At 41.6% G+C, this 26,542-nt stretch overlaps 1 protein-coding gene across 2 annotated transcripts in view; it reads left to right on the top strand.

Moving 5' to 3' along the window:
• RASEF (RAS and EF-hand domain containing) overlaps nucleotides 1–26,542 on the top strand; it is an 87,146-nt gene that overhangs the window by 1,477 nt on the left and 59,127 nt on the right. The gene's annotated exons all lie outside the window — the stretch shown is intronic.

Below are 26,542 nucleotides of genomic sequence, written 5' to 3'. Positions count from 1 at the left end.
TCAAGAGTGATATGCATTTGTCCTCGACTTACTGTCATGGTATGTCTTGAACTGTTATTTTCACTTCTCCTCAGACACTACAAACATGTTAATGCTATAAAATGTATTTCTGTTTGGATTATGGTTGAAAGCTTATGGAGCTCTGGCTGTCCTTATTGAGAACTGAAAGGTATCATTTTGGCTGGCAGCACGCATATCTTAGACATAAGACTCAGAAAAGCAAATAGCCCTGGGAGGGTCAGTGGTCTTGCTCACCCATTCACAGCTTGGACCTGCAGGCCTGGGAGTCCCACTTCCTCCTCCGTCCAGCTCCTCCCTCCAGTTTGGAGAGCAAGGCATTGGAGAGTGACTCATTGCCAAGTATGAGACGGATGGTGTAGAGAAAGTGGGTGTGATACCCATCTTTTCTATTATTTACAAACGAGTTAAAATCCAACGTCTCCACCAGGGAAGTAGAAAAATGTAAGCATTGCTATAAACTATACTCTTGGAATTATCTTTTATCTGGTTTGGGTCCAGCTAGTTACAAAAGGTAACAATTTAAGAATCAGGAAAGGTGAACCCATGCTGTGTTTTACACACATACCCACACACAGATCTGTCAAGTCTCAGCAACAAATATTTGACACTTAACCTTGAAATGATTAGGATGGTCTTCTTAGTATCAGTATAGAAACCAGGATTTAATATTAGTGGTGATATTGTTATTATCATGATGCCTTTCCAAACTCTTCAAAGGTTATTAAGTTTAATGGGCACCAATGTCACCTGGTAGACTTGTGTTTTAAGCCACACCCCCTTGTGATTGGAGATTAACAAGTACAATATTTGCCTTCCTGTGCTTGTTCAAGTGGAAAAGAACTAAACTGAGTTGCTTCATCTGATTGTTACCATGGCAGCCAATAACTGTTTTTGGTAAATTCGTTGGCTTCTATTCCACTTCCTTATACAGCTGTTCACCTTCCCATCCTCTCATCCAAATGTAGTAGAAATCTTTTGTTATTGATAATGCCATTGGCATTATTTCAGCCAAATTAATTCTGCAGACATTATTGAGTGATTTTGTGCCAGACACTGTCATAGGTCCTGCCCTAGGCCCCTGGGGACAAAGAGAAGGATGAGATGTAGTTCATGCCCTCAAGAAGTTTATAGTGTGGGTGAAGCACTTCTCAAGAATTTCATCAAAGAACATTTAAAGGCAAAAGAGGGTTATTTGCAAGAAATTCCATATATAGCCCAACAGACAACTGCAACCAGTAGCTGTCTTTGAAATCTTGAGTTTTTATTTTAAAAACAGGGCATGTATTTGTTCAGTTTACTCCATGATATATTGGGACTTATTTTAATATAAAATGTTATACTTTCCTCCAGTGGAAAAATTGTTTCTCTAGGAAGGTGTGCCATTTCATCTAGTGGCTTTGTTTCTCATCTGGCACACCATCTTACCCCTTGTGGCTTCTTGTCCCATTCTTATCCAGCAGGTTTTCATGTCCAGTTTGAGATCAGGTATCAGATATAAGTATGTTTGGCCCCTATAAGGCAAAGTGTGGCAGTGTTGACAGAATTTCCATTTATAAGACCATTCAAGCTCCTGGTTTAAAAATATTAAACAAGTTTGGGTTTAAACTCCCCAGTCATCAATACTGTGATCTTAGAGAAGAAATACTGTTGCACTCTAAAAGGATGAAAATGGTCTCTGAGATGTGTGTCAACTCACTCTGAAGTTGGTTTTTTCATGGACAGTTGAAAGACTCCTTCCCCTAAAGGGGAATGTCCCCAGTAGTCAAGTGACCTATTAACCTGAGCTGGGCAGGTGTAAATCGTCTATGGGGCAGGATGGCCATCACCACTTCGTAGTGAACTGGAATTCGGTCAGCCAACAGGTGAAACCAGAATGGCCAAGGTGATGTGGTTATAGAAGAGAATTCAGGAAGGAAGATTGTACAGGGCCAAGAACATTCCATGAAGTGGGGAGAAAATGTTTGGTGAGAGATAGAGAACAGACTTGTAATAACCTAGTCTGGCCAATTTCTTGTGCTGGGGGTTATGAAAGGGAGTTTTGTACCTAGTAGGTACTTAATAAATGCGCTCAGTAAATGTTTGCAAAATGAACAGAATAAACTGGTGTTCTTTGATTCCTTGATTCATATACTGAGAATGCAGTTCATGTTATAAGCATCTTCTCCATTCTTTTTGTTGATTCTCTCTCTCTCTCTCTCTTTTTACGTTCTTGTGTGAGCTGGTCGTGGTGTTCTAAGATTGGCAAGGAGAGAGGGAAATAGGATGTCTGTGTGTTTGTGTGTGTGTGTGTGTGTGTGTGAGCATTTGACCAAGGGATAGTGGAACAGTAGAACTCTCTCCTCTAGGAGGACCTGAAGCTTTTGAGAGTTTTCTCAACTGTGTTGGTTCTGATCGTGTTATTTGTGAATTGATACCACTTGATAAATCAACTTAGAACTGCATGTTTTCACAAACAGAAACGTGAGCTCCAGCTGGCATGAGCACAACAGTGGATTTGTGCGTGGGCACAGGTTCTGCCACAATGGCCAGATCAGGGACAGACCCAGGAGGGTGCTTGTAATGTAACAGGCATGATTGTGATTGGTGACCTGCCAGGCTGGGCTGGGCTGCCGCTGTTGTTCAGACACCCAAATCGGTCCCGCATGGTCAGCTGTTTCTCATGGTTTCTGATCTTCCTACACACACACTGTTGAAGGGGAGGCTTTTATTTTGATCATCTAGAAACAATAAATTTAATTGAGAAGAACCAAAACTACCCACTTATGAGCTGCATATGGTTTGTCAAAAACAGTGTACTTCAGCATATCCACATAACTGTAGTGATGATTATGAAAATCAAGGGAAAAAGATCAATGGCTGAGCACCAATCCCACTTAAGCAGGACATTTTTAAAACATGTAGTTACAAGTAGGCAGAGGGATAGTTTCCACACTGGTTCTTTTACTTTTCCCCTTCTTGGTTTCCACGTTAGCCCTTTCCAGTCTGATTCTTTCTTTCCTAATAACACAGTTGCTTCACAAGCCCCCTTCTCTTCCATGATGTGCTTCACAAGATGGGAAAGCAGAGGACAGATGTAGGCAGAGAAACATAAACTCAGAGGAAGGGCTGGAGACATGGAGCGGGAGAGGAGGGGAAAGATAGAGATCAACACACAGATGGACAGATTGGATAGTGCCTCAGTTTCCCCTCTCTTTCCACTGAATGAGTTCATGGAAAGCCATCTTGAGGTGGGAGGGACAAATCAGCTCTGCTCTACTTGATTTTAGCTCTTGAGTATCCTCAGAATGTGAACTTCTTGGTGCTTTGGATGGTGTTTGTAGTATTTGAAGATATGTTTTTCACTCATGTGGCCAGAAATATTATTTGGTGTTCATCCAAGTAGGTAAAGACTTGTCTAGCCTTGAGGCGTGCCAGTGGGTTGGACCCCAGTCCTGGAAGAGGATTAAGGGTGTTTTTGCCCGAGTGTGGTATTTACCTCTGGCCCTGGCTTTGGGATCTATCAGTGTTCTGGCCACAGTCTTTCCAGATTTCTCTGCTTTTTCTCGGTTCAGAAGTGGGATCTTTATAGGTATATATTTTCTAACTGTTGTTGGTCTGTTGCTTTTCCTTTTCCCCTCCTTAGTATATCCTCTCTTATAATTCTGTGTGTCATTGCCCTGCTGCTGAATGGGAGAAACCTGTCTGTTGAGAAGACCACAGCTCTGCCTTGAACTTTTTGAGCCCTGCTCCTGGGCTCTGTAGGAGTCTGTGCACGGCTTGGCTTTTATGGGCTCTACTTGCTGGTGGTCCCTCCTGGTTTTGATATTTGAATTTTATCTCAAGGTAATGATTTCAATTTTGGCCTCCTGGCCCCAGAAACATGTTCTCGCTGTCCCGTCCTTGGAGGTTTATCTGTCTGGCCAGATGGTTAGTGGCCCTGCTCAGACTGAAATCTCACTGATTGTTCAGTGCTTTGTTCTCAGGTTTTGATAAGAGATGATTTATCCTGCCCTTATGGTGTGGACACAAAGAAAAAGGCTCAAAATGGGGTGTCCTTGGGGAAGACTACCCTCCAGTACCATAGACTGTTCTCTTAGCTAATCTTTTTTTTTTTTTTTTAAGATTTTATTTATTTATTCGGCAGAGAGAGACAGCCAGCGAGAGAGGGAACACAAGCAGGGGGAGTGGGAGAGGAAGAAGCAGGCTCATAGCGGAAGAGCCTGATGTGGGACTCGATCCCGTAACGCCGGGATCACGCCCTGAGCCGAAGGCAGACGCTCAACCGCTGTGCCACCCAGGCGCCCCTCTTAGCTAATCTTTTAACCTGAAGTTTTGATAGACTCCTCTCCCAAATCACTGTTCAAATTCAAGGTCATACTACTCCTGTCACATTGAGCATGGAGAAATTTTTGCCCATTTCTTCATTTCTGCCTGGGCTACATAATCTTACTTCATTTGAAAATAGAAGTAGCTGCATAACGCTGATCTGCCTTGAATGGAGGCTTGGAGGCTGATGGCAGAAATGAGACCCTGTAGGTGATGAAGAGATTCAAATGCCTGGGTTTTTTCCTCCTAAAATGGTGTATACAGCATACACTCTTGCTTCGTGCGTGACTTGTTAACACTAAAGTAGCTCCCCATTGCAGTATGTTGTTGGAAGGAAGAAATGGGGAGAGATTCCTTATTGTGGGTATTCAGGCTACTTTTATCTAACGATATTCATCTTAAATCAGGTTGTAAAATGGAAAGCAAACACTGTTTTCCACAGGGAAGTTGTTGTGGAGGAATATAGGTATGACACATGATTTCTTTATAATTAGTTCCTCAAAAAAGGATTCCATTGCTTCAACTTGTAAATGTTTGGAACTTCCCAAATCATAATCACTTTTGTCAGAGCAGTTATAAAAGGAGAATAGTGAATTTTAATCCTTAAGGACTTAGTCTGTATGTCTTATTAAAAGATCTATAGATGCAGAAGCTCAAACATGTTTCTTTAATTCTTTCTGTCATTCACTCAGTGGGCCTTCCAGTGTCCTAGGCACTAGAGAGACTTTATAGACTTGACCCTGACCTCCAAGGAGCGCATTGTCTCACTTTCTTAAGTATGTAGGAGGTTCTGACACCTGAAGGACCTGGAATTGCAGTATAATCAGTGAAAAACTACCTCCTGGTGTATACCCCAGGCTATGGACATTTTATGTCAAGAGTGTTTCTCAAATCAGGGGCCACAGACCTTTTGGGGTCTTTACACGTATACTTGGGAATCTTAGAATACTGAACGTTTTTGTTTTCGTTTCGAGGAAATATAATAGAAACTAATTTGCGCACATTTGGAATCACCTGATGACTCACAGATTTGGCCGCGCCGTTTCAAAGCCTGCCTCTGTGGTAAAGATTGTGCAGCATCCTGCATTCGTTGTCACGGGCCGATGAGGAAGGCAGGACAGTGGCTGACAAGGCAGCGTGTTGGGTGGTCTGTGGTCTCGGTAGAAAGTGATGGGACGGTGGGGCTCTTGTCCTGTCATTGTGCTCAGAAGAGCCACTTGAAGCTGTACTACCGTAGTGACGTTGGCGATGGCGATTTCGCTTCAGAGTAGATGAATGTTGCTAGTTCTGATCTCATCGATTCTGTAAATGTATGTTGGCCTTCTAAATGTTTTGGCGCTATAGGAAGTTTTTATCTGGTTTATGTTTGTTCGTAGTTAAGCAACATGGCATAAACAATGTTTACGTCAACGCTGGCACCCAGAGGAGACATTTTTAAGTAAGGTCTGCATGTTAATCAAGTGTGAGATAGAATGTTCTAAAAGAATGTGAAATTCTCAAGGACAGTATAGGATTGGCAACGTTAGTGTATTTTTCTTTGCTTATCAATCTTGTCTGCCACTTGAGGGTGTAATTCTGTGGAAGAAGTTCATCGTAAATTGCTCCCAGTCTTTTCATTTACCCATAGAAGAAACTCTTCTTGCCTTTTTTTATTATCTGTCAGTCCTTCCTCCCTCCCTCCTTCCTTGCTTCTTTCCTTCAAATAATACGTTTTCATATGCACATGTTCCCCAGGACTGCAGTAGGCACCAGGTGTTTTAAAACAGAACCCTGTCAGAAATCAAAGTTTCTTGGCCAGTTTGTCTCTATCCAGAGGTGACAGCGTCAGTGAGGGTATAAAGTGGGAAGAATCATGGGTGGATGGATAGTCTGGGTCCAGCTCTTACCGGTGGTCAGAATCCAAGCAGATGAACTAAAGTCAGAGAGTTTCCTCCTGTCTTCGATGCAGAAATCGTGTCCTTCCAGCTCCTGTGGTGCTGTAACTGTTCCAGGGAGAGACTCCGGGCACCTGTCAGATAACCTCCAGGTTCCCTTCTCTTACCATCCTGTGGAGTGTGACTGACGTAATGGAGGGGGGCTCACGAAGTCAAAGGCTCTGGGGCCAGGTGGGTAACATTGATGTGGTAGAGTCGAGTCTGAGCCCAGTACCAGCCTCGGCTTTACCTGGGAGGACGGAGTTACTATCATGATGGTTGTAAGGCCCAGTGCTGTCAGTGATGCCAGCTTACAAAAGATGGTGAAAATTTCGGATTTTAAGTGGAAATTGCTGATTTGCATCCTCTGTGAAGGTCAAAGCATGGAGGTAGGAAAGATACCATTTCCCGTGTGCATCTTTTGTTTCCTACCTGTGAGCGTGCCCTGGTAAATTCCAGTGTCGGGTATAGTTTCGCTTTGAAGATCCACGTTGATGTGAGCATGTGATTGCATGGTACCCTAACTCAGGACTTTAATTGTGCTGCTACTTCTGCTTGCAAGTTTGTACATAGTATTTTTTGACCCAAAGATAGTCTCTCTTTGCTCACTTTTTTTTTTTTTTTTTTGCTCTTGGATATTATTATACTTTTCAGAGTTAGCTCGTTGAGGCTCAACAGATGTTGCTGTACAGTATTTTCCACCTCTGGGTTATGCTGCCCTCCTTGGAGGAGGAGGGGTGTTTTCTGAATGCACTGGGATGTCCAGAACCCCTTTTACCCTGATGTCTGTCTTTCTCTTTCATTTGAAGCTGAAATAATTTTTAAGACATGTCATAGTTTTTGGGGCGCCTGGGTGGCACAGCGATTAGGCGTCTGCCTTCGGCTCAGGGCGTGGTCCCGGCGTTGTGGGATCGAGCCCCACGTCGGGCTCTTCCGCTATGAGCCTGCTTCTTCCTCTCCCACTCCCCCTGCTTGTGTTCCCTCTCTCGCTGGCTGTCTCTGTCTGTCGAATAAATAAATAAAATCTTTAAAAAAAAAGAAAAAAAAGACATGTCATAGTTTTTAAGGATGTCATACTTTTTAAGACTTGTAACAAAATCAATCTGATTGGAGTGACTTCTGATTATAAATAGAAGAATGTAGTTACAAGAGGTACAGCAGTGGTATTCTCTTTCATCGTTGGAATACTTTGTTCTTCAGGCAAAACATTTTTCATGGGGATGAAAAGATGCTCAATATCACTAGTCATCAGGGAAATGCAAATCAAAACCACAATGAGATACCATTTCATACCTGTATCAAAAAACCCCAGAAAGTAACACATCCTAGTGAGCATGGAGAAATGGAACCCTGGTACACTGTTGGTGGGAACATAAAATGGTGCAGCCACTGTGGAAAACACTACGGAAGTTTCTCAAAAAGTTAGAAATAGAACTACCCCATGATTCAGTAGACCCACTTCTGGGTATGTATCCAAGAGAATTGATTGAAATCAGAATCTTGAAGAGATATCTGCATTCCCATGGTCATTGTAGCATTATTCACCATAGCCAAGATGTGGAAGCAATCTAAGTGCCCATCGAAAGATGATTGGATGAAGAAAAGGTATATACATACAATGGAATATCATTCAGCTTTAAAAAATAAGGAATTCCCACAATAGGCAACACCATGGATGAACCGTGAAGAATTACACTAAGCGAAATAAGCTGGTCATAGAAGGACAAATACTGCATGATTCCACTTGTATGAAGTATCCTCTTGGAAGTCAAACTCTTGGAAGGAGGAAGTAGAATGGTGGTCATAGGGGCAAGGGGAGGGGAAAATGAGGAGTTGCTGTTTGATGGGTATGCATCTGTCATTCAAGATGAAAAAATTCTGGAGATTTGCTTTACAATAATGTGTCAGCAATACTGTCCTGTTTGCTTAAATTTTTGTTAAGAAAGTAGATGTCATGTATGTTTCTCACCACAAGAAAAAAACTTAAAGAAATATGAATTTTTTTTACAGAGATGAGAAATTTGAGAAGGTACCAAAGCTCTGTGTCTTAGTTTTTGTTTGTTTTTGTCTTTTGTTTTTGAGCAGTCCCAAATACAGGTTCTGTCAAACTTTGCCCCTTTAATGTACTCTTTACTGCTGTTTCTGGGTGAGCAAGCAGAAACACTTGAGATAATGACACATTCATTCATTCATTCATTTAGTTAAAAGATTTTATTTATATGAGAAAGAAAAAGAGCACGAGCAGGAGGGAGGACCAAAGGGAGAGGGTGAAGCAGGCTCCCCACTAGGCAGAGAGTCCGACTTGGGACTTGATCCCAGGACCCTGAGCTGAAGGCAGACGCTTAACCGACTGAGCCACCCAGGTGCCCCGAGATAATGACACATTTTAAGAGCACCCTCCCGCCACACACACACCAGGGCAACCACTCCCTTCAATTTCAATTTTTTAAAACTTAGTTTTGGGACATTTTATGAGAATGTTCTGCCACAAACCCCCATTGTGATTATTTACAATTATAAAATTATGGGGGCATGTTCACGTGGCCATTTTGTTATAGTGGTAACTTTGACCAAGAATATATTTTAAATGTCTGGATATAAAGCAAAAAAGTGCAAGTCAGTTATTCATTCAGAAGCCCGAGTGCAGTGGTGAAAGTGTCACCTGCTGCCCGCGGTAAATTGCTGGCTTGTTGCCCACCTACTGGGCGTGGCGGCTGCTCCGTTACGTCCCTCGATGTGACACAGTCACTTTGTAATTCTTGCCTCCATAGAACAGAGTCACAGTCTGCTCTGGGCTGGGGTGGAAGAATTCCAGAAGAGTCACCCGACATTGGCTCAGGAAATCCATGTTTGAGGACGTTCGTATGTCATGTTTTCTGACAGAAACGCTGTAAACCAGTGTTAGTGTTTGTGATGCAAAATATTTTTTCTCTTCCTCCTCGGGAGTACATGGCATAGCATGTACTTCAGTCTGGCAGATAGGGTTCGCTTGGGGATGTTAACGAATGAATTACAGTGCAGGCATTCCTGCTCTAACGCGGTGTATGCATTCCAGAAAAACGTAATATTCTGCAAACACACAGGACATAGGAAAAAAAAAAGAATGAGTCCGACCACTCAGTATTGTGCACCTTTGTAACCAGAACACTAAAAAAACCAGTAACAATCCTAATAAGGTACCAGCACAATAAAAAAAAAGTCATGTTAGAGTCTTAATAGACACAGAAATACAACATCCAGGAATACCTGTAGATAGTTTTAAAAAATGAAAATATTGGGGCGCCTGGGTGGCTCAGTCATTAATCGTCTGCCTTTGGCTCAGGGTGTGATCTCAGAGTCCTGAGATCGAGCCCCACATCAGGCTCGTCTGCTGGGAGGCTGCTTCTTTCTCTCCCACTCACCCTGCTTGTGTTCCCTCTCTCGCTGGCTGTCTCTCTGTCAAATAAATAAACAAAATCTTTAAAAAAAATGAAACTATAGGATTTTGTAGTTTATTTTTTTGAAGACGAAGGAAGGTTGATGGAGGGAGGTATATAGGTTGTGGCTCCTGAGTCATAGGGCCAAGGACAAAATGCATAAAGCTCTGAAAGAACCAAGACAAAGCACATGGACAGTCTGTGTCAAGAGGAAGGCCCGGGCCAGGTGGGCATTGTGTCCTGCACTGTGTTCACCTGCAGCTTGCTGCTTCAGCTTTGGGAAGGGACTTGCATTTGGTGGCTGTTACTTGGGGGGCTCAGGGGAGGCAAAGCATTAATATGCTGGGAAATACAACCTCTACTTTAGCACCGCTCACTTATTGACCTAGGAAACGAGCTCATTAATGCTATGGGAACACAATTGTGGCAGAGCAGTCCTGGTCGTGAGTACAGATTCGTGAGGGGCTAGAGCAAGGTACAAAGCTGTGACTGAGAGTGAGATTGGTTCCGTGTGGACAGCTTTGGAGGCTTCGTACTGGTCTAAAGGGATAATGCATCACCTTGCTGCTGATAGATTACAGTGAATAAGCTGTCTCCAGGCCAACAAAAATCTGTTGGTCTGCGAAGGTCTGCAGATCTTTCAGACGGGTTGTTACAATCCTCATGAGCCCTGGCAACAATTAAAATATTACGATATTTTTAAAGTGACCCTTAAAAAGTGACCTTACTGCATCAAATGACACTTAAAGTTCTTATTCAGCAACTGAAAAATAATTAGGTTCTTATTGAATTCAACTTATTCAAGTGAATAAGTTGAATAATCTTATTTAACTCTTTTAGGCAGTGCTAGCTTGTATGTGCTGTGAAGCTGGTACATTTTTTGGTGTGTTTTTAGCCCCACAGTGCAATGCTTTAAACCACCGTATTATTTAGGGTTCCCTAGAGAAACAGAAACAATAAAGTGTGTGCGTGTGTGTGTCAGAGAGAGAAAAAAATTTATTTTAAAGAATTGGCTCATTGATTGTGGAGGCGGGCGAGTCCCAGCTCTGCAGGCGGGTAGACCAGGAGGCTGGAGACCCAGGGAAGAGTGAGTGTGGCAGCTGGAGTGTGAAGGCAGTCTGCTGGAAGAATGCCTTATTCCCTGGCAGAGGTAAGTCTTTGTCTTACTGTCTTCAGTTAATGGGATGAGGTGTGCCCACATTATGGAGGGTAATGTGCTTTACTCAGAGTCTACTGATTTAAATGCTAGTCTCATGTACAAAATACCTTCACAGCAATTATCTAGACATGTATGACCAAGTATTTGAGTACAGTAGCCTCACCAAGTTGACACATAACATGAACCACAGCCAGTGAGAAACTTTTTCAGATATTCTCAGTTTTTGAGATTCCCTGTGTCTTGGGAATCAGTTTTGATAAGATCAGAGGGCATTTTTAAAATGCTTCTAGGTTGTAAAATATGTACCAGAAAACTTTCGGATATTTATTTGAATCTAGAAAGATCCCTGTACATATGTTAGGTTCCTCCTATACCCCTTCCAAATGCCTAAACACTCTAAAACAACATACCAAATTTCTGTGGTGACTTTAATGTTACTATCATGTTCTATTGGCCAAGAAAAGGCTTACCGTACATGTATTTATGGCTCTGAGATGCACCCTCTCAGAGAAATGGACTTATTTTCTCTTCTTTCTTTTTTAAAATATTTATTCATTCATTTGAGAGAGAGAGCATCAGCGGGGGCAAGGACAGAGAGAGAGGGAGAGAAGCAGACTCTCCACCGAGCAGAGAGCCTGATGCAGGGCTCGATCACGAGACCCAGAGATCATGACCTGAGCTGAAACCAAGAATCAGACCTTTAATCAACTAGGTGCACTCCCAAATGGGCTGATTTTTCAAGTTCGTCTCTACCCCTCCATCCTTACCGTGCAGTCCCACTCTTTATCACAGTATCTCCAAGTCTGAACTGAGCAGCTGACAGAAGAGGCATTTTGTATTGAAGCAGCCTTAGCCTTCTGGCAAGCCATGCCAGCATTCCACACTGCTGCCCTTGTCCGGGCAAACCATCTGCTTGCTTGCTCACTTCTTTTTTCTTTGTCCTTCTTCTCCCCCTTTCTCACCCTCCCTCCTGAAAATACTGTGGGAAAGACATTATGCCAAGAAGTCCAAAGGCTGAAGTTTTAATGAGAAGCAATAGGGAATTCCTTAGAGTAGGGACACGTGCTTATTCTGCCGTCTCCAACTACTAGTTTTGGTCCCTGAGTTGGTAGTTGCTAACAAGGATGCAATTTGAGAGACATAAGGAAGCCCAGACATGTTCCACCACTTATGGGTCTTAAAATTCAGCCATAAGAAAGCCATAGTTCCATGCTTATATCCCCAGGAGGAGGCATTTTTCAGTTACTAGGAACTCAGCCTACACTGCTTTTAAATCCCAGCTTATCTCAGGCATTGCTACTCAAGGGCCTCAGACCGGCAGCATTGGCAGCACCCGGCAGTGGTTCCAGAGCTGCAGACTTCTAAGCCCCAGCATACACCTGCAGAAGGACCTGCATTTTAACAAGGTCCCTGGGTGATTTGTGCTTGTATTTAAGTCTGCCAGGGAAATGAGAAATGAGGGTATGGGATGTGGCCACATTGCGTTGGGAGTTGCTTATAAAAAGATAGAAAAGACCCAGAAAGAGCATGTTGAAGAGGTAGAAGATAGAAAAGGTGAACTTCACACACTCCAGAATTCTGCCTTGGGTTGCCTCTGGTTGTCTGGAATATGAATTTTGAAGCGTTCATGACTGAACTTACCATGAAGATAAGTAATTGAGGCCTCACCGAGGGTATGGTGTATTTTGTGAATGCATTCTTCAGACACAGATATGCATACAGCGCAGTGTGCAGAGCTTAAGGGTACACAACTTGCCGAATCTTCCCAGATGGAACACTCCCGTGATCGGCATCCAGATCAAGAAACAGAACATATTACCACATTTGCAGAAGCCCTCAGTACTCCCTTCCAATCCCTGTTGCCCTCGCCCCCAGGTTAGTCATTATCCTTTGCCTGTTTTTTTTTTTTTTTAACTTACATACAGGGACTCCAATGGTGTATTTCCCTCGTGTCTTGGACTTGTACATCTGTCATTTCCATTGCTGTAGGGTATCCCTCTGTGTGAAGATACAACAATTGATCCATTTTACAACTAATGGTCATTTGGGAAATTTCTGCTTTGTGGTTATTACCGCTGTAATGAGCAGTCTGTCACATGTCTTTTGGTAATTGTATGGACACATACAATGCATTGCTTTTAATAACTTCAAAATAATTTAAGATATCCTTGCTAACTCAGGATCATCATCGTGAAGCTTTCATCCTGGGCTTAGCATAGCGATATCCCCAGGATTTGTGGGGATGGTCATTCAGCTTACACAGGTTACACTTCATTATTGTCAGTTCTTCCTTCCTGGGTACCTTCGTCTGCTAAAGATTCAGAAAGCACGTGATCACATATATTAGAATTATCCAAACCCCTGTTTGAATGTAGGTTATTCATGTACTGAGCAGGGCTTCTTTTCATTCTTTCTTGGTTTTCAACCTTCTTTTGGATTCTTCTTGGTGCCAGATCCCCAAGTTTTAGGTGGCTGAAGTGCTGCTGCCATTTTGAAATTACTATCATTTTTTGCCATCTTAATAATTTTCATTTCAATGTTAGCTCCTTTTCCCCTCTGTTCATTTTGAAAGTTCCTCAAAGTAGACATGATAGTTCTAAATTATCTTCATAGAAATTATGCCACTTAGGTAAGTACGGTTATTTATATTTTTATGAATACATGTGAGAAGCAGGTGTCTAGCCAAGAGTGGGTGTGAGCTTATGCTTGGATGAACCCATGGGAGTCTGGCAATGTGTGGGCTTGCACCTGTGTTGTGGGCCCCCAGCTGAAATTATTTGTAATGCTCTTTTTCTCTGAGTCTCGGGGAAATGCTACAAAAACTGTTCATGGAGGTAAACAGATATTTTGGGGGTTATTCCTGTCCACTTAAATGTATTATTAAAATAACTCTGTTACAGCTCCTTCTTTAGGACTTGGATTGAAAGCAACCATTCAACATTTATTTCCATTTTGTTTGGTGGCTTTTGGGCCAGTTGTACTGCCCAGGGGGGATGTTCTCCACACAGATGAGAATGGAGGGCAGCTCATGCCACAGGGAACCAGAACTGCAAGCCAGGGAGGAGTAAACGTTTGGGATGAAAAATATAAACTGAGATAAATGTAAATACACAGCGTACTGAAATTGCCTTTTTTTTTTTTTTTTTTTTTAATCTGATGAACTGGTGAGTTAAGCTGATGACTCAATTAAGAGACCAGTTTTTCTTTTCTCAGTTCTCCTGAGGGGCTGAGATCAGATTCCTTCAGGAGATCGTGTTTGCAGATCTGAAGGTTGTTTGCTCTTTTAGTGGGCTGCGGCTCTGGGAACTCAAAAGTGGATTAGTTTTCAGGACAACTGATCCTGGTAGAAGGTGAAAAAGTCAGATTTTAATAGGATTTCTGGCTACCTTCTTTTTTTTTTAATCACATTCCAGAAAATCACCCTTTGGTTGTTGAGAAAATCAAATGAAAAAGTAATTAAACTTTCCTGCCGGACGCTGGGAAAGCAATGAAGTGGACAGTTGATGAGCAGCGAAGTGTATCTCGGGAAGCTTCTGCCTTGTGGAAAATAGGCCCCAGGCCCCACTGAATGAGACCAGGGGTCTCTCAGAAGGTCTTAACTGTTGCAATGTCTAATTAATTGATGTCAACCACATTTTACTTTAAAGCATTCAAGAAATTTATAGGGAAATCTCTGTAGCTAATTCGACTTTAGTTTGGTTTTTTTGATCCATCGCTGTGTAAAACAGAGAGACTGGAAAGCCATTATTGATTTATCTTTATGTTTGATGGTCTGGTAGGAAGGGAGGTAGGTAAAAATCAATGATTCTTTAAAAAAGGTAGATTAAAAAATTCTTCGATATGCTTTTTGTGCCGTAACTCAACAAACACCACCGCGTGTACAAATAGTTTTAATTTAAGATAGTTTGAGGATGCTGTAGAAAAAACTTTCTCGTTTAATTAGATGATCTTTCGGAGCAAACTCTCGTAACCCTCAAGAGAGGTTTTTAAGAAGGCCAGAGCAGGCTGTTACGATCTACAACAGTACCCATACTCCAGCATAAGGCCAAGATTTAACTGTTGAAGAAAATGTGACTATAGCTTAGGCACCAAACAGTTATCTTCCCATGATATCTATAATAACTTAGCATTAAATGCCAACCAATCAATAATTAGTAGTAGGTTTTCAATACCTATTAAATACAAATTCTAGAAGTATGTTTGCTGCAGAGTGCACAGGTAGATTGCACTTATATCCCAGAATATGCTAACTTTAGGAGAGAAAAATGTGCTCTTTAGCGGTACTCATGATTCTGTAGGATATTAAGAAGACTTTGGAGATTTTTTTTATAATAATTTCTTATTATGTTATGTTAGTCACCATACAGTACATCCCTAGTTTTTGATATAAAGTTCCATGATTCATTACTTGCGCATAACACCCAGTGCACCATGCAATACGTGCCCTCCTTAATACCCATCACCGGCCAATCCCTTCCTGCCCCCCCCCAAGCCCTCAGTTTGTTTCCCAGAGTCCATAGTCTCTCATGGTTCATTCCCCCTTCTGTTTACCCCCCGTTCATTCTTCCCTTTCTTCTCCTACCGATCTTCCTGTTTCTTATGTTCCATAAATGAGTGAAACCATATGATAATTGTCTTTCTCTGCTTGACTTATTTCACTGAAGAAAGAGAAATTAGGGAATCCATCCCATTTACAATAGCACCAAACATCATACGTTATCTCGAAATTAACTTAACCAGAGACGTAAAGGATCTATATTCTAGAAACTACAAATCACTCTTGAAAGACATTGAAGAAGACACAAAACGTTGGAAATATATTCCATGCTCATGGATCGGAAGAATAAACATAGTTAAAATGTCTGTGCTACCCAGAGCAATCTACACTTTCAGTGCCATCCTGATCAAAATACCAATGACATTTTTCAAAGAACTGGAACAAACAGCCCTTAAATTTATGTGGAAATAGAAAAGGCCCCGAATCGCCAAGGAACTGTTGAAAAGGAAAAACAAAGCTGGGGGCATCATGTTGCCGGATTTCAAGCTATACTACAGAGTTGTGATCACAAAGACAGCATGGTACTGGCACAAAAACAGACACATAGACCAATGGAACAGAATAGAGAACCCAGAAATGGACCCTCAGCTCTTTGGGCAGCTAATCTTTGACAAAGCAGGAAAAACCATCCAGTGGAAAAAAGGCAGTCTCTTCAATAAATGGTGCTGGGAAAATTGGACAGCTACATGCAAAAGAATGAAAGTTGACCGCTCTTTCACACCATACACAAAGATAAACTCCAAATGAATGGAGATTTTTTAAAAAGACAGGCAAATCCTTATCTTTTATAGAGGCTGGTGGTGGGTTATCTGCGTAATGCAATATTTTAAATCTGTGTTGATCTACGTAAAATCATGCAATTTAATCTGTGTTTGAGGACTTGCATGTATATCATAATGTTTAGAAACTTAAACGTACATATTCCTCTGTTACAAATGCATCCTTGTTTATTATTGAGGAAATATATTCAGGATTCACAACATTAGTTTAGACATTCAGCTGGAGTTCTGATTTCAGCAACCTCAGTGTTGAGAGCAACAGTGTACGCTCTTGCCTGTAGAGCTCAGATGTGTTTGGAATGCCCTGCTTTCTCAGTGTCAGAAGGCGATTGGCCCTTCTCAGCTTGGCAGTCAGATTTCCCACAGTTAGTCTCGTCCCTGACCCTGTGACCAACAAAGTTCATCGGCTCCCTCCTCACTACAGCCTTCCTTGGCCAGCCTCAGATCCAGCACAGAACTCCACCCTCGCCGCTTCAGCTCCCACTGAGGCCCTCCTTCCCCAGGCTCTGGCCTCTTTCATTCATTAATGCAGGATCTGTGTCTGGTCAGATCTCTGGTGCTGCAAGGGGTGTGGAGGCTGACAGGGTAACTGGAAAGGTAAGCATCCACAGAAAACTCAGTCCACAGAGCTTCAGATTCAGTGTGGCAGGAGATCTGATGGGGAAGATTTCTTGTTGTTGGAACAGTCAGGGCAGGATCCATGGAGGAGGCAGCTTTTGGGAGAGCCTTGACTGATGTGCAAGAATTGGTTTCTAGAGAGGAAATACAAAAGGTTTTGATTTTGATCACAGACAAGTATCGAAATACGCTTCACCCAGGAGGGGATGAAGGTGTTTCCCATGACATATTTGATCTGAACAACGTCTCCTTTGTTGAAAATTTATGTATTATGTGTTGGGCACTGTGCAAACTATTGGAGGACAGTGAGCACCTAAGAGTGCTTAGAATATGAGCAGGTTGAAGGAAATGAGATAGGAAGTAGAATGGGCATAAAATTGATACTCCAACCCAGAGCTTTCTTGCAAATAAAATGAGAGGAACTAATATACTTAAAATTATGCAACTTTATTGGAATATTATTTTATTGTCTGACAAATTATGCTTTTATTTTACGTGTGGTCCTATGACATAGTTCTATCAAAAAAGTTTTAAAAATAAAGGTATTTCTAAAATATATACACATTTTATATACATTAAGGCAAAGAAAATCTTTCTACCACTTATGTGAAGATTAAAGAAACTGTGTAAGTGGAATATTTACTTTTTAAGTATTTTGATCAGTTTCTTATCTGTACTTGTAGTACTTTCCTAAAGAATATGTCTTTTTTTCATTGTGGTCTTTTATGCTTTTTTTGCCCCATGAAATTGCTTGTAATGTTCTTTAGAAGATTATGATTATTAAGTTTGAAATTATTGACATCAGCAATTGACTCTTCTCTGCAGGTCACCATGTTTTTAATGGAGAAAACATTCTCTGTCCAAGTGCTGACATACAATCATAGAGAAAATTCTGCAATAAGCTTAGAGAAATTCTGATAAATGGAGGATATTCTCAATTCTATTTAGTTTTGGTATTGAGAAGTGTGGATACTGACATTATGTAAATATTTCCACCCTTGATGGTCACAAGATCTATGTTTTCTGCCTTCCTTCAAAGTGCTTTCTTTGACAAACACTTTGACAGATTTCTTAAGTTTTGCAAGACAAGACTTGTCAGATGAGTGTGTCTCTGTTTATGACTCTTGTGAACGTTTTTCCATACTGAGATGCTTCAAAATTGTAGGCCTTTTCAATTTCATTTCATTTTGGTACAGAGTATAAATTTAATCAAGTAAAAATAGGTTGAGATATTCCAAATCATAATTACAGAATTTGGGGATTGAATTTGTGCAACATTGAGCTCTCATTTCATCTGTTTAGTTCATCAGTGCCTTCCCGTTTTCAGGCTTATTTTTCAATTAATTCCAGTCTGCTAACAGCTTCAAAAGCCGAAGTTTTTATAGCTCCCATCATTGAATAATTTGATAAAAGTTTTCCAACAGATTTTGAACAAAAGTAATACCAACTTAGGGCGCAGGTTTACAACAAACAGAGGATGATTTGCTAAGTAGTTCTTCAAAGGTTCAAATGTTTCCAAAACCTGAATGTGATAAAGCCACAGAGAGAAAAAGTAATCACCACAAAAATGTTTAGATGCTGTAAGGATATGTGTGAATCTATTTGAAATTCTGATAGCGATAGCTTCTCTTTAAGTTGGTAGAGTATCAAAGCCTGTCTGGATGCCATCAAATGCACCAGCACCAGTAACACATGTATTTCTACTTCATAGATGGCTTGATTTAGTGAAAATTAGAATTTTTAACCACAATGCTTTACTTTTATATTTCATGAAATGCACAGTAACGTTTGTAATAAGTTCAGAAGTCTTACCATCAACAGAACTTCCAAAGCTTTACTTTGTTGTCATGAAGTGGATGGGGAAAAAAAAAATGAAACCATTATTGGAATTAACTGATTTCCTTTTTGAAGCATCAATCAGAATGATATCAAGCTGGCCTCGTTTACCTCTGCAAAGTTCTTTTTCGGCTGACAGAGACACATGAGCACCTGTCACTTTCCCATGTGTATTTGTACGAGGAATCTTGGAAGTGAAAATGCACAGAATCAGTACAGAAGCACAATATTTTGATGGAAGGGAGAGGTCCTACTTTACATGCTGTCATTCTGCGGCTGCATGAGTGACATTGTAGACCCCAAACAGTTTTCCTAAAAGAGGTAGATGCTGATGCCTTTTCAAGAGATTTGTTGTCTTCTGGTTTTCATGTGGTAATGGTATCACTCTGGTCCACCATGGTGGAGGCTAAATGTTGATAAACTTTAAAAAAGAGAAAAACAACTTATTTTGTTTAGAATATTTTTAGATTTACAGAAAAATTGCGAAGATAATACAGAGTTCCCCTATTAACGTGTACTCACTTTCCCCATGATTAACATCTTGTATTGGTGCCTTACTCTTGTCACAATCAGTGAGCTGATATTGGTACATTATTATTAATTTAAGTCCATAGTTTATTAATATTTCCTCAGTTTTCCCCTAATGTCCTTTTTGTGTTCCAGCATTTCATCCACTACGCCACATTCCATTCAGGTGTCATGTGTCCTTGGGCTCCCCTCTGCAGTGATTGTTGACAAACATTTTGCGCAAGTTACACATTTATCATTATCATTCTTGTAGTGAGGAAATTTGGTACTTTTTTATTAAGCACGCACCTTTGTGGTTCCTTGAGGTCATGGTTGCCAGAGGGTTTATTGCAAAATATTGATTACCGTTCAATAAGGTAACTGGTTATACATTTAAATTGTACTAACATGGTTAAATTCCAGTAGCGAGAGCACTCCAGTTACTTTCTATTGCTGTGTGGCAGGATGGTCCGACTTCTGTTTTCTGTACCCTATGCCTCTGATTTCCTAATTTCCCATTAATTTGGCCAAATGGCCGCCTGGCAGCCTGGGGCATCTTGCAGGTAACGGCACAAAGGCTGGTCGCCTAGGCGGCCAGCAGAGCAGCCATCCCCTGGCTTTCTCCCCTACCCTCGAGACCTGCAGAGTTCTCTGTCTCCAGCTTCTCTTGTCCGAGCCTAATTTGTTTTATCAGTGAGTATTTTATTCCTGGCTCCTGAAAGGAAAGGCCTCGTTGCGCAGTGTCTGAAAAGGGTCAGGAAAGGAGAGATGGGTTTATCACTGATTGTCTTCCCATTTAGCCACGTGTTCATGAGAAGTCTCAGCACTGGAAGGGTGTGTCACACACTCCTGGGTAAAAGCTGGAGGAAAAAGGTGCAGATCCACCAACTCCCCGTGGCTTATTATAATGCAGTTGTTAATAACTTTAATACATAGTTAGTACAGAGTTCAGTAACAGTTACCTACTGTTAGTGTAGCTTTTTGATGAGTGTTTATCCAGAATTTTCCTTTTTTTAAGTCAAAGTGGACAAAGTACAGGACCACAGCATGAGATTGTCCCAGGTGAACCCGGGAAGGTGACAGATGTCATCTAAAGGAAAACTTTGTACAGGAACCGATGTGTCACTCTTTTATTTTCCTCCCAACTCCTATCTTTCTTACCAAAATAGAAATTTTCTGTGAAAATACACCAACTTACACTAACGTTACTAGATTATGCCTATATTTAACTTGTAAATTGATAGAAGAGAAATTGATAGAAGAGAAATACTGGGAGCATGAATGCACATTGTCAGTGCTCTTAAGTAAGGAGGTACATATTCTCACACGTGTGTGCACATACAGAGCACACGGACAATGTGCTGTCCATACATAAAAATAAATCGATATGCACTTGGGGGCAGGATGTGACCAAAGGCCTGTTTTCTTATGTATAGAAGGCTAGGCCTGCATTGCCCCATCCTCATTACTGTGCTCAGGGCCTTCCTTGTTAACAGACTATGACAGGGATCCAAGGAGGGCCCATTTGGCCCTTGGCCTGTTTGTGTAAATAAAATTTGATTGGAGCACAGTTAAACTCATTCGTGTGTTCTCTCTGTCTGTTTTCATGCTACAGTGGCAGTGTTGAGTATTTGCAACAGAAATTATAAATATTTTCTGACTGGTGCTTTACAGAAGACTTTTACTGACCCCTTCTTTTGGAATACTTGGACCCAGTTCCAACGTGGGTGGGGATGAACCCACCCTCCTCCCCCAAAAAAACCAAGCAGTCCTTGGACACCAACAAGGTGTTCAAGAATTCAACTCCATTTTGACACTGTCTACTTGGAGGTAGCATCAGATTCCACCAAGTTAAGGGTTCAGTCCTACAAGACTGCCCCTATCCCCCACTTTAGACTCCAGTCACAAGCCCTAGGCTGTTACCTGTGCTTCCAACTGATTGGAGGTTCCAACAATCTCCTCCTTAAATTCAATTAATTCACTAGAGAGGCTTACAGAACTCAGGGAGACATGTACCTACATTTACCAATTTATTAAAGGTTATGACAGAGTATGAATCAACAGCCACTTGAAGAAATATATGGGATGAGGTCCCAACCAAAGGAGTTTCTTTCATTGTGGAGCTTGGGGCCTAGCTCGGTGGCACATGGAAGTGTTCTGGTTTCCCAAGCATGGAAACTCTCCCCATAGGACCAAAAAGATGTTCTCTTGGGTTTTATAAGGAGGGTTCATTATGTAGTCATGATAAGCTAAGTTGTTGGCCACTGGCTGATTCAACCTGCAGCCCCTTTCCTCTCCCTGGAGGTCAGGGTGTGGGGTGTGTGGGACTGAAAGTTTCAACCCTTTAATCACATGGTTGGTCCTCCTGGCAACTAGCCACCTCTTTGGGTGGGGTCCAAAAATCACTTTCATCAATAAAAAGACTTCCCATTTCACCTTTATGGCTTTGAAGTTTTTCAGGAATTGTGGATGAAGACCAAATATATCTAAGAATTGTATTTTTTGGTCATCTGAATGATGAAATTTATATTTCTTATAAATCATGCTATCCTACCACTGGACTGTGAGCTTTGCGGACTGACCGCAGGCATGACCCTATTTTCATTTCTCAGTTTCCCCTGCACTGGTACCCAGAAGACAACATTTCTATCCATGAAGTTTCCACACCATGCTGCTTTCTCCCCCCTTCCCCAAAACACAACCTAGAGGTACAGAGGAGATAAACACCCACTTCTTTCTAACACATTGGGGTACAAGAGTCAAGAGCAATAACAGATTGTAATAATGGCCAACATTTATCGATTCCCTACAATGCGCCTGGGATTGTTGTATGTGCTTCAGTCGGGGTGAATCCTCATGTTACATGGTAGGTTCCATCACTCTCCTCACTTTATGTCTGAGGAAACTGAAGCTCAGGAGGCTAAGTGTTTTGCCCTGAGTCGCAAAGCCAGGATGTGGTGAGGAAGCATTTGATTTAGCTAGGCCATTACACTTCCCCCATGCGCTATTCACTCATGACTGAAGCGGCCCTCCCCAACCCTTTAGCACGATGCCTCTTGCTTGTTTCTGTCTTCCTCCCTCCATTGGCAAACTCGCAGTCACTAAATGTCAGTGATTTCAAATAGGAAGCAATTTGCAATTTGAAACGTTTCTAGACTTTGAATCATCTCCCAGGGAGTTTCCATTTTAAAATCTTGGCGGGAATGCTACCCATCTAAGCACTTAGGGAAGTAAAATACTTCTCAGGGCAATGGGAATCCTGAAGGAATTTTACCTGTGGGACACGTATTTGGGCAGGGAGCCCTGGATGAGCAATGCTGGCTGAACACCTGGGCTGGATCATCCTCTGATTGAGCAGCAGCAAAGCAGAGCCAAGGAAGGCCTAGGCCCCTGGACTGGCTTGTCTCCCTCTGTGGAATGATGGAACCAAGTTGAAGAGACCATTGTTTTCTCTAGAAGGGAGAGTCAGATAATCACTTTGTGACTGAGTTAATGAAGAGTGAGAGCTTTTTTGAGAAACACACACTGGAATCACTTCCAGTTCGAGGCGACCAGTGTCTGGCCATTGGTGGGCAGGGAAGCACACACCGCGCACGGTGTCTGGAAAGAAAGACATGGACTTCACCAGGAGAGTTAATGCCACCCTGTTTGAGGGGCAGAGCTAGATTTGGTTGGTAGAATTCATTTTCCAGTTAGTTGGGGTTTGTTCTGAAAGTATGTGTATGTACTGTGTAATAAAAGTATATTTTGAAGTCAGTAAATTTATCTAACTTGTGTGGAGGTAAGAAGATACGCCTTTCCATTTACTGACCAAAGACAGTATGGTTGGTTCAGGGCATCTAGAAAGATCAGCTGGTGTCTCCTGAGTAGAAATATACCCATTTTTCTTACCCCCAAAGAGAAATAAACTATCCTATTAAAAAAAGAAAATAGATTTATTTTTTAGAGCAGTTTTAGGTTTGTAGAAGAATTAAGAGGAAGGTACAGAGATTTCCCATATATCCCTTGCCCCCACACCTGTACAACTTCCCCCATTATCAGCAAACCTCTATCAGAATGATAACATTTGTTACATTTGATGAGCCTACATTTACACATTATAACCACCGAAATTCCTTATTTTACTTTAGAGTTCACTCGTGTTCATTACATGGGTTTGGGCAACGGTACAGTGATATATACCCATTGTTATATTATCTTACAGAGTATTTTCATTGCCTTAAAAATCCTCTGTGTTCCACCTATTCATCCTTATCCCCTCCCCTCCAATCCCTGGCAACCACTGATCTCTTTACTGTCTCCAAGTTTTGCCTTTTCCAGAATGTCAGAGAGTTGGAATTATGTAGTATGTCATCTTTTCAGACTGGTTTCTTTTGCACAGTCATATGGCATTTACAGTTCCTCTATATCTTCTCATGGCTTGGTAGCTCATTTTTCAAGTGTTGGTTAATACTTCCTTGTGTGGATACACCGTAGTTTATCCACTCACCTACTGAAGAACATCTTGGTTGCTTCCCAGTTTTGGCAGTTATCACCGAAGGGGCTGTACCCATTCGGTAAGTTTTTGTGTGGACATAAATTTTCAACTCCTTTGGATAAATACCAAGAAGCATTGATTGCTGGATTGTATGGTTAAGAGTGTGTTTGGTCTTCTAAGAAACTGTCACACTGTCCTCCTAAGTGACTACCATTCTGCATTCCTGCCAGCAATGAATGAGAATTCCTGTTGCTCCACACCCTCACCAACATTTGATATTGTCAGTGTTCCAAATTTTTGCCATTCTAATAGGCATGTGGTGCTATCTCATTGTTTTAATTTTCATTTCCCTGATGCCATATGATGTGGAGCATTTTTTCCATATGCTCATTTGTCATCTGTATGTCTTCTTCAGTGAAGTGTCTGTTGACCCACTTTTTCAATCAGGTTCTTTTTTTCCCCCTCATTGTTGAGTTTTAAGGGTTTTGTGGGGGTATATTTTAGATGACAGTACATTGTCAGATGGGTCTTTTGCAGATATTTCTTCCAGTCTGTGGCTTATCTTCTCATTTTCTTGGCGCTGCCTTTCACAGAGCAGTTTTTAATTTTAGTGAAGTCCAGCTTATCCATTCTTTTTCTCATGGATTATGCCTTTGGTATTGGATCTAAAAAGTTGTCGTCATACCCATGGTCATCTAGGTTTTCTCCTTTCTTATCTTCTAGAAGTTTTATAGTTTTGCATTTTATGTTTAGGTCTGTGATCCATTTTGACTTCATTGTGGTGAATGGTATAAATTCTGTGTCTATGTTTGTTCTTTAGCAAGAGGAAGCCCAGTTTTCCAGCACCATTTGTTAAAAAGACTGTCTTTGCTCTGTTGTATTACCCTTGCTCCTTTGTCAAATACCTGTTGACTGTATTCAGGTGGGTCTCTTTATGGGCTCTCTATTCTGTTCAGGTGATCTGTTTGATCAGATTCTAATTGTCTAATTTTACACATTCTGTAGCAAAGGAAAGTTGAAGTTCATGAAAACTTCTGAAGTTATACATTTCTGGATTAAATAACACTGGACTTAGATTTACCTTTATCTCCACAAACTTGTTTTATATAATACCCAGTGCTCATTACATTACATGCCCTCCTTAATGTCCATCACCCAGTTACCCCATCCCTCCACTCCCCTTCCCTCTAGCCACCCTCGGTTTGTTTCCTGTGATTAAGAGTCTCTTACGGTTTCAGGGCACCTGGGTGGCTCAGTCGTTAAACGTCTGCCTTCGGCTCAGGGCGTGATCCCAGTGTTCTGGGATCGAGCCCCACATCAGGCTCCTCCGCTGGAAGCCTGCTTCTTCCTCTCCCACTTCCCCTGCTTGCGTTCCCTGTCTCGCTAGCTGTCTCTATCTTTGTCAAATGAATAAATAAAATCTTAAAAAAAAAAAAAAAAGAAGAGTCTCTTATGGTTTGTCTCCCTCTCTGGTTTCGTCTTGTTTTATTTTTTCTTCTCTTCCCCTATGATCCTGTTTTGTTTCTTAAATTCCACACACGAGTGAGATCATACGATAATTGTCTTTCTCTGATTGACTTATTTTTCTTAGCATAATACCCTCTAGTTCCATCCACATCACTGCAAATAGTAATATTGCATTTTTTTGATAGCTGCATAATATTATAGGCTCAGGTTTTAAACATCTAAAGCTGGTTGGTAATTCAGGGCATATTTTTCTCTGATCTGCATTTCTCCGATGTCTTTCTCTGCCTTTTATTCGATCTCTTTTCCTTCAGACATGAATTAGATTATTTTTAGTGTTAGGGGCTCTCTTGGCACAGAAGGATAGAGAGTGTGTTTTGTCTCGGCTGGCTAAAACCTATGGCTTGACCCTTAATTTTTTCCGAATATTTGTTAAGTGCACCTGTAGGCAGGTCCATGTGGTGTTTGTGAATCCAAGTGTAACTGCATGAGATGAAGCCTGGACTCAATGAATGAAGAGTACTTCAGGCTTTGTCACCACCAGGCACCATTCTCAGTCCTCACATGTGCCACCTGGGGTCAGGCCAGAAGGAAACAGAGCTGTGTGTGCGGCATTGTGCATTCTCTGCTTGCTTAACCTTTGACGTGGGGAGCAAGGACACTGGGGGAGACCGGTGACTGCAGCACTCTTAGGAGCAGAACAGATTATCTTGGCACCAAGTCTGTGGAGCTGAGGAACCCACATGTGTTTAGCTGCCTGGGCAGGGCACAGCATTTAAAGCCCACAGAGAGGGACCAGGTATTATCCCTTGTTACTATAAGGTGGTTTTTTAAATTTTTGTTTTGTTTTCTCCAACCAGATGTCAGAATTGCCGAGTGTGTTCTGTTGGCTGTCTCTTGGCATAATCTAGATGGTTCTCTAGTTTCACAGATACAGACCAAATGAAGCACACGGACATATGGGAGCCAGGGAAGGTAGGAGGGGGCCTTATTGTCTACAATGATGCTTTCCCCAAATAGCTTTAGGTAAACCAAATTTTATAAGATTCTCTCATTTTAATCTTCCTCATGCCTTCATTCTTTAAAGGAGACCCTTTGTAATGTGGACAATCCTTGCAGCAGTAATGCATAGCTTCCTCCGAAGCAATTTTTTAAAAATCTTGATACATTAAATTTTCTTAAATGGAGACATGCCCCTGGGGCCCCTGAAGATGAGTTCAGCATTTACTTTTGGCACGAAGAGCTGGCTCCTCCGTGGGGAGCTGGACTCTGGAGTCAGGTGGGCTGAGTTGGAATCCTGGCTCTGCTACCATGACAGTACTTAGCTGCCTCTGCCTCAGTTTCCTCTTTGGTAAACAGGATACTGGTGATAACTTCTTTAGAGGGTTGACATGAGGATTAAGTGACCAGTACATGTAAATGCTGAATCACTGCCTGGACTACATATGTAAGGTGCTTAATAAATGTCTGTCTCAGTCTGTGATGCTTC

This window comes from Ursus americanus, chromosome 34 (assembly GCF_024610735.1).
Source record: "Ursus americanus isolate L20-20 chromosome 34, mUrsAme1.1.p, whole genome shotgun sequence".
Lineage (NCBI taxonomy): Eukaryota > Metazoa > Chordata > Mammalia > Carnivora > Ursidae > Ursus > Ursus americanus.
The sequence above is the reverse complement of the archived record's forward strand: the minus strand, read 5'-3'. Positions and strand labels throughout refer to the sequence as shown.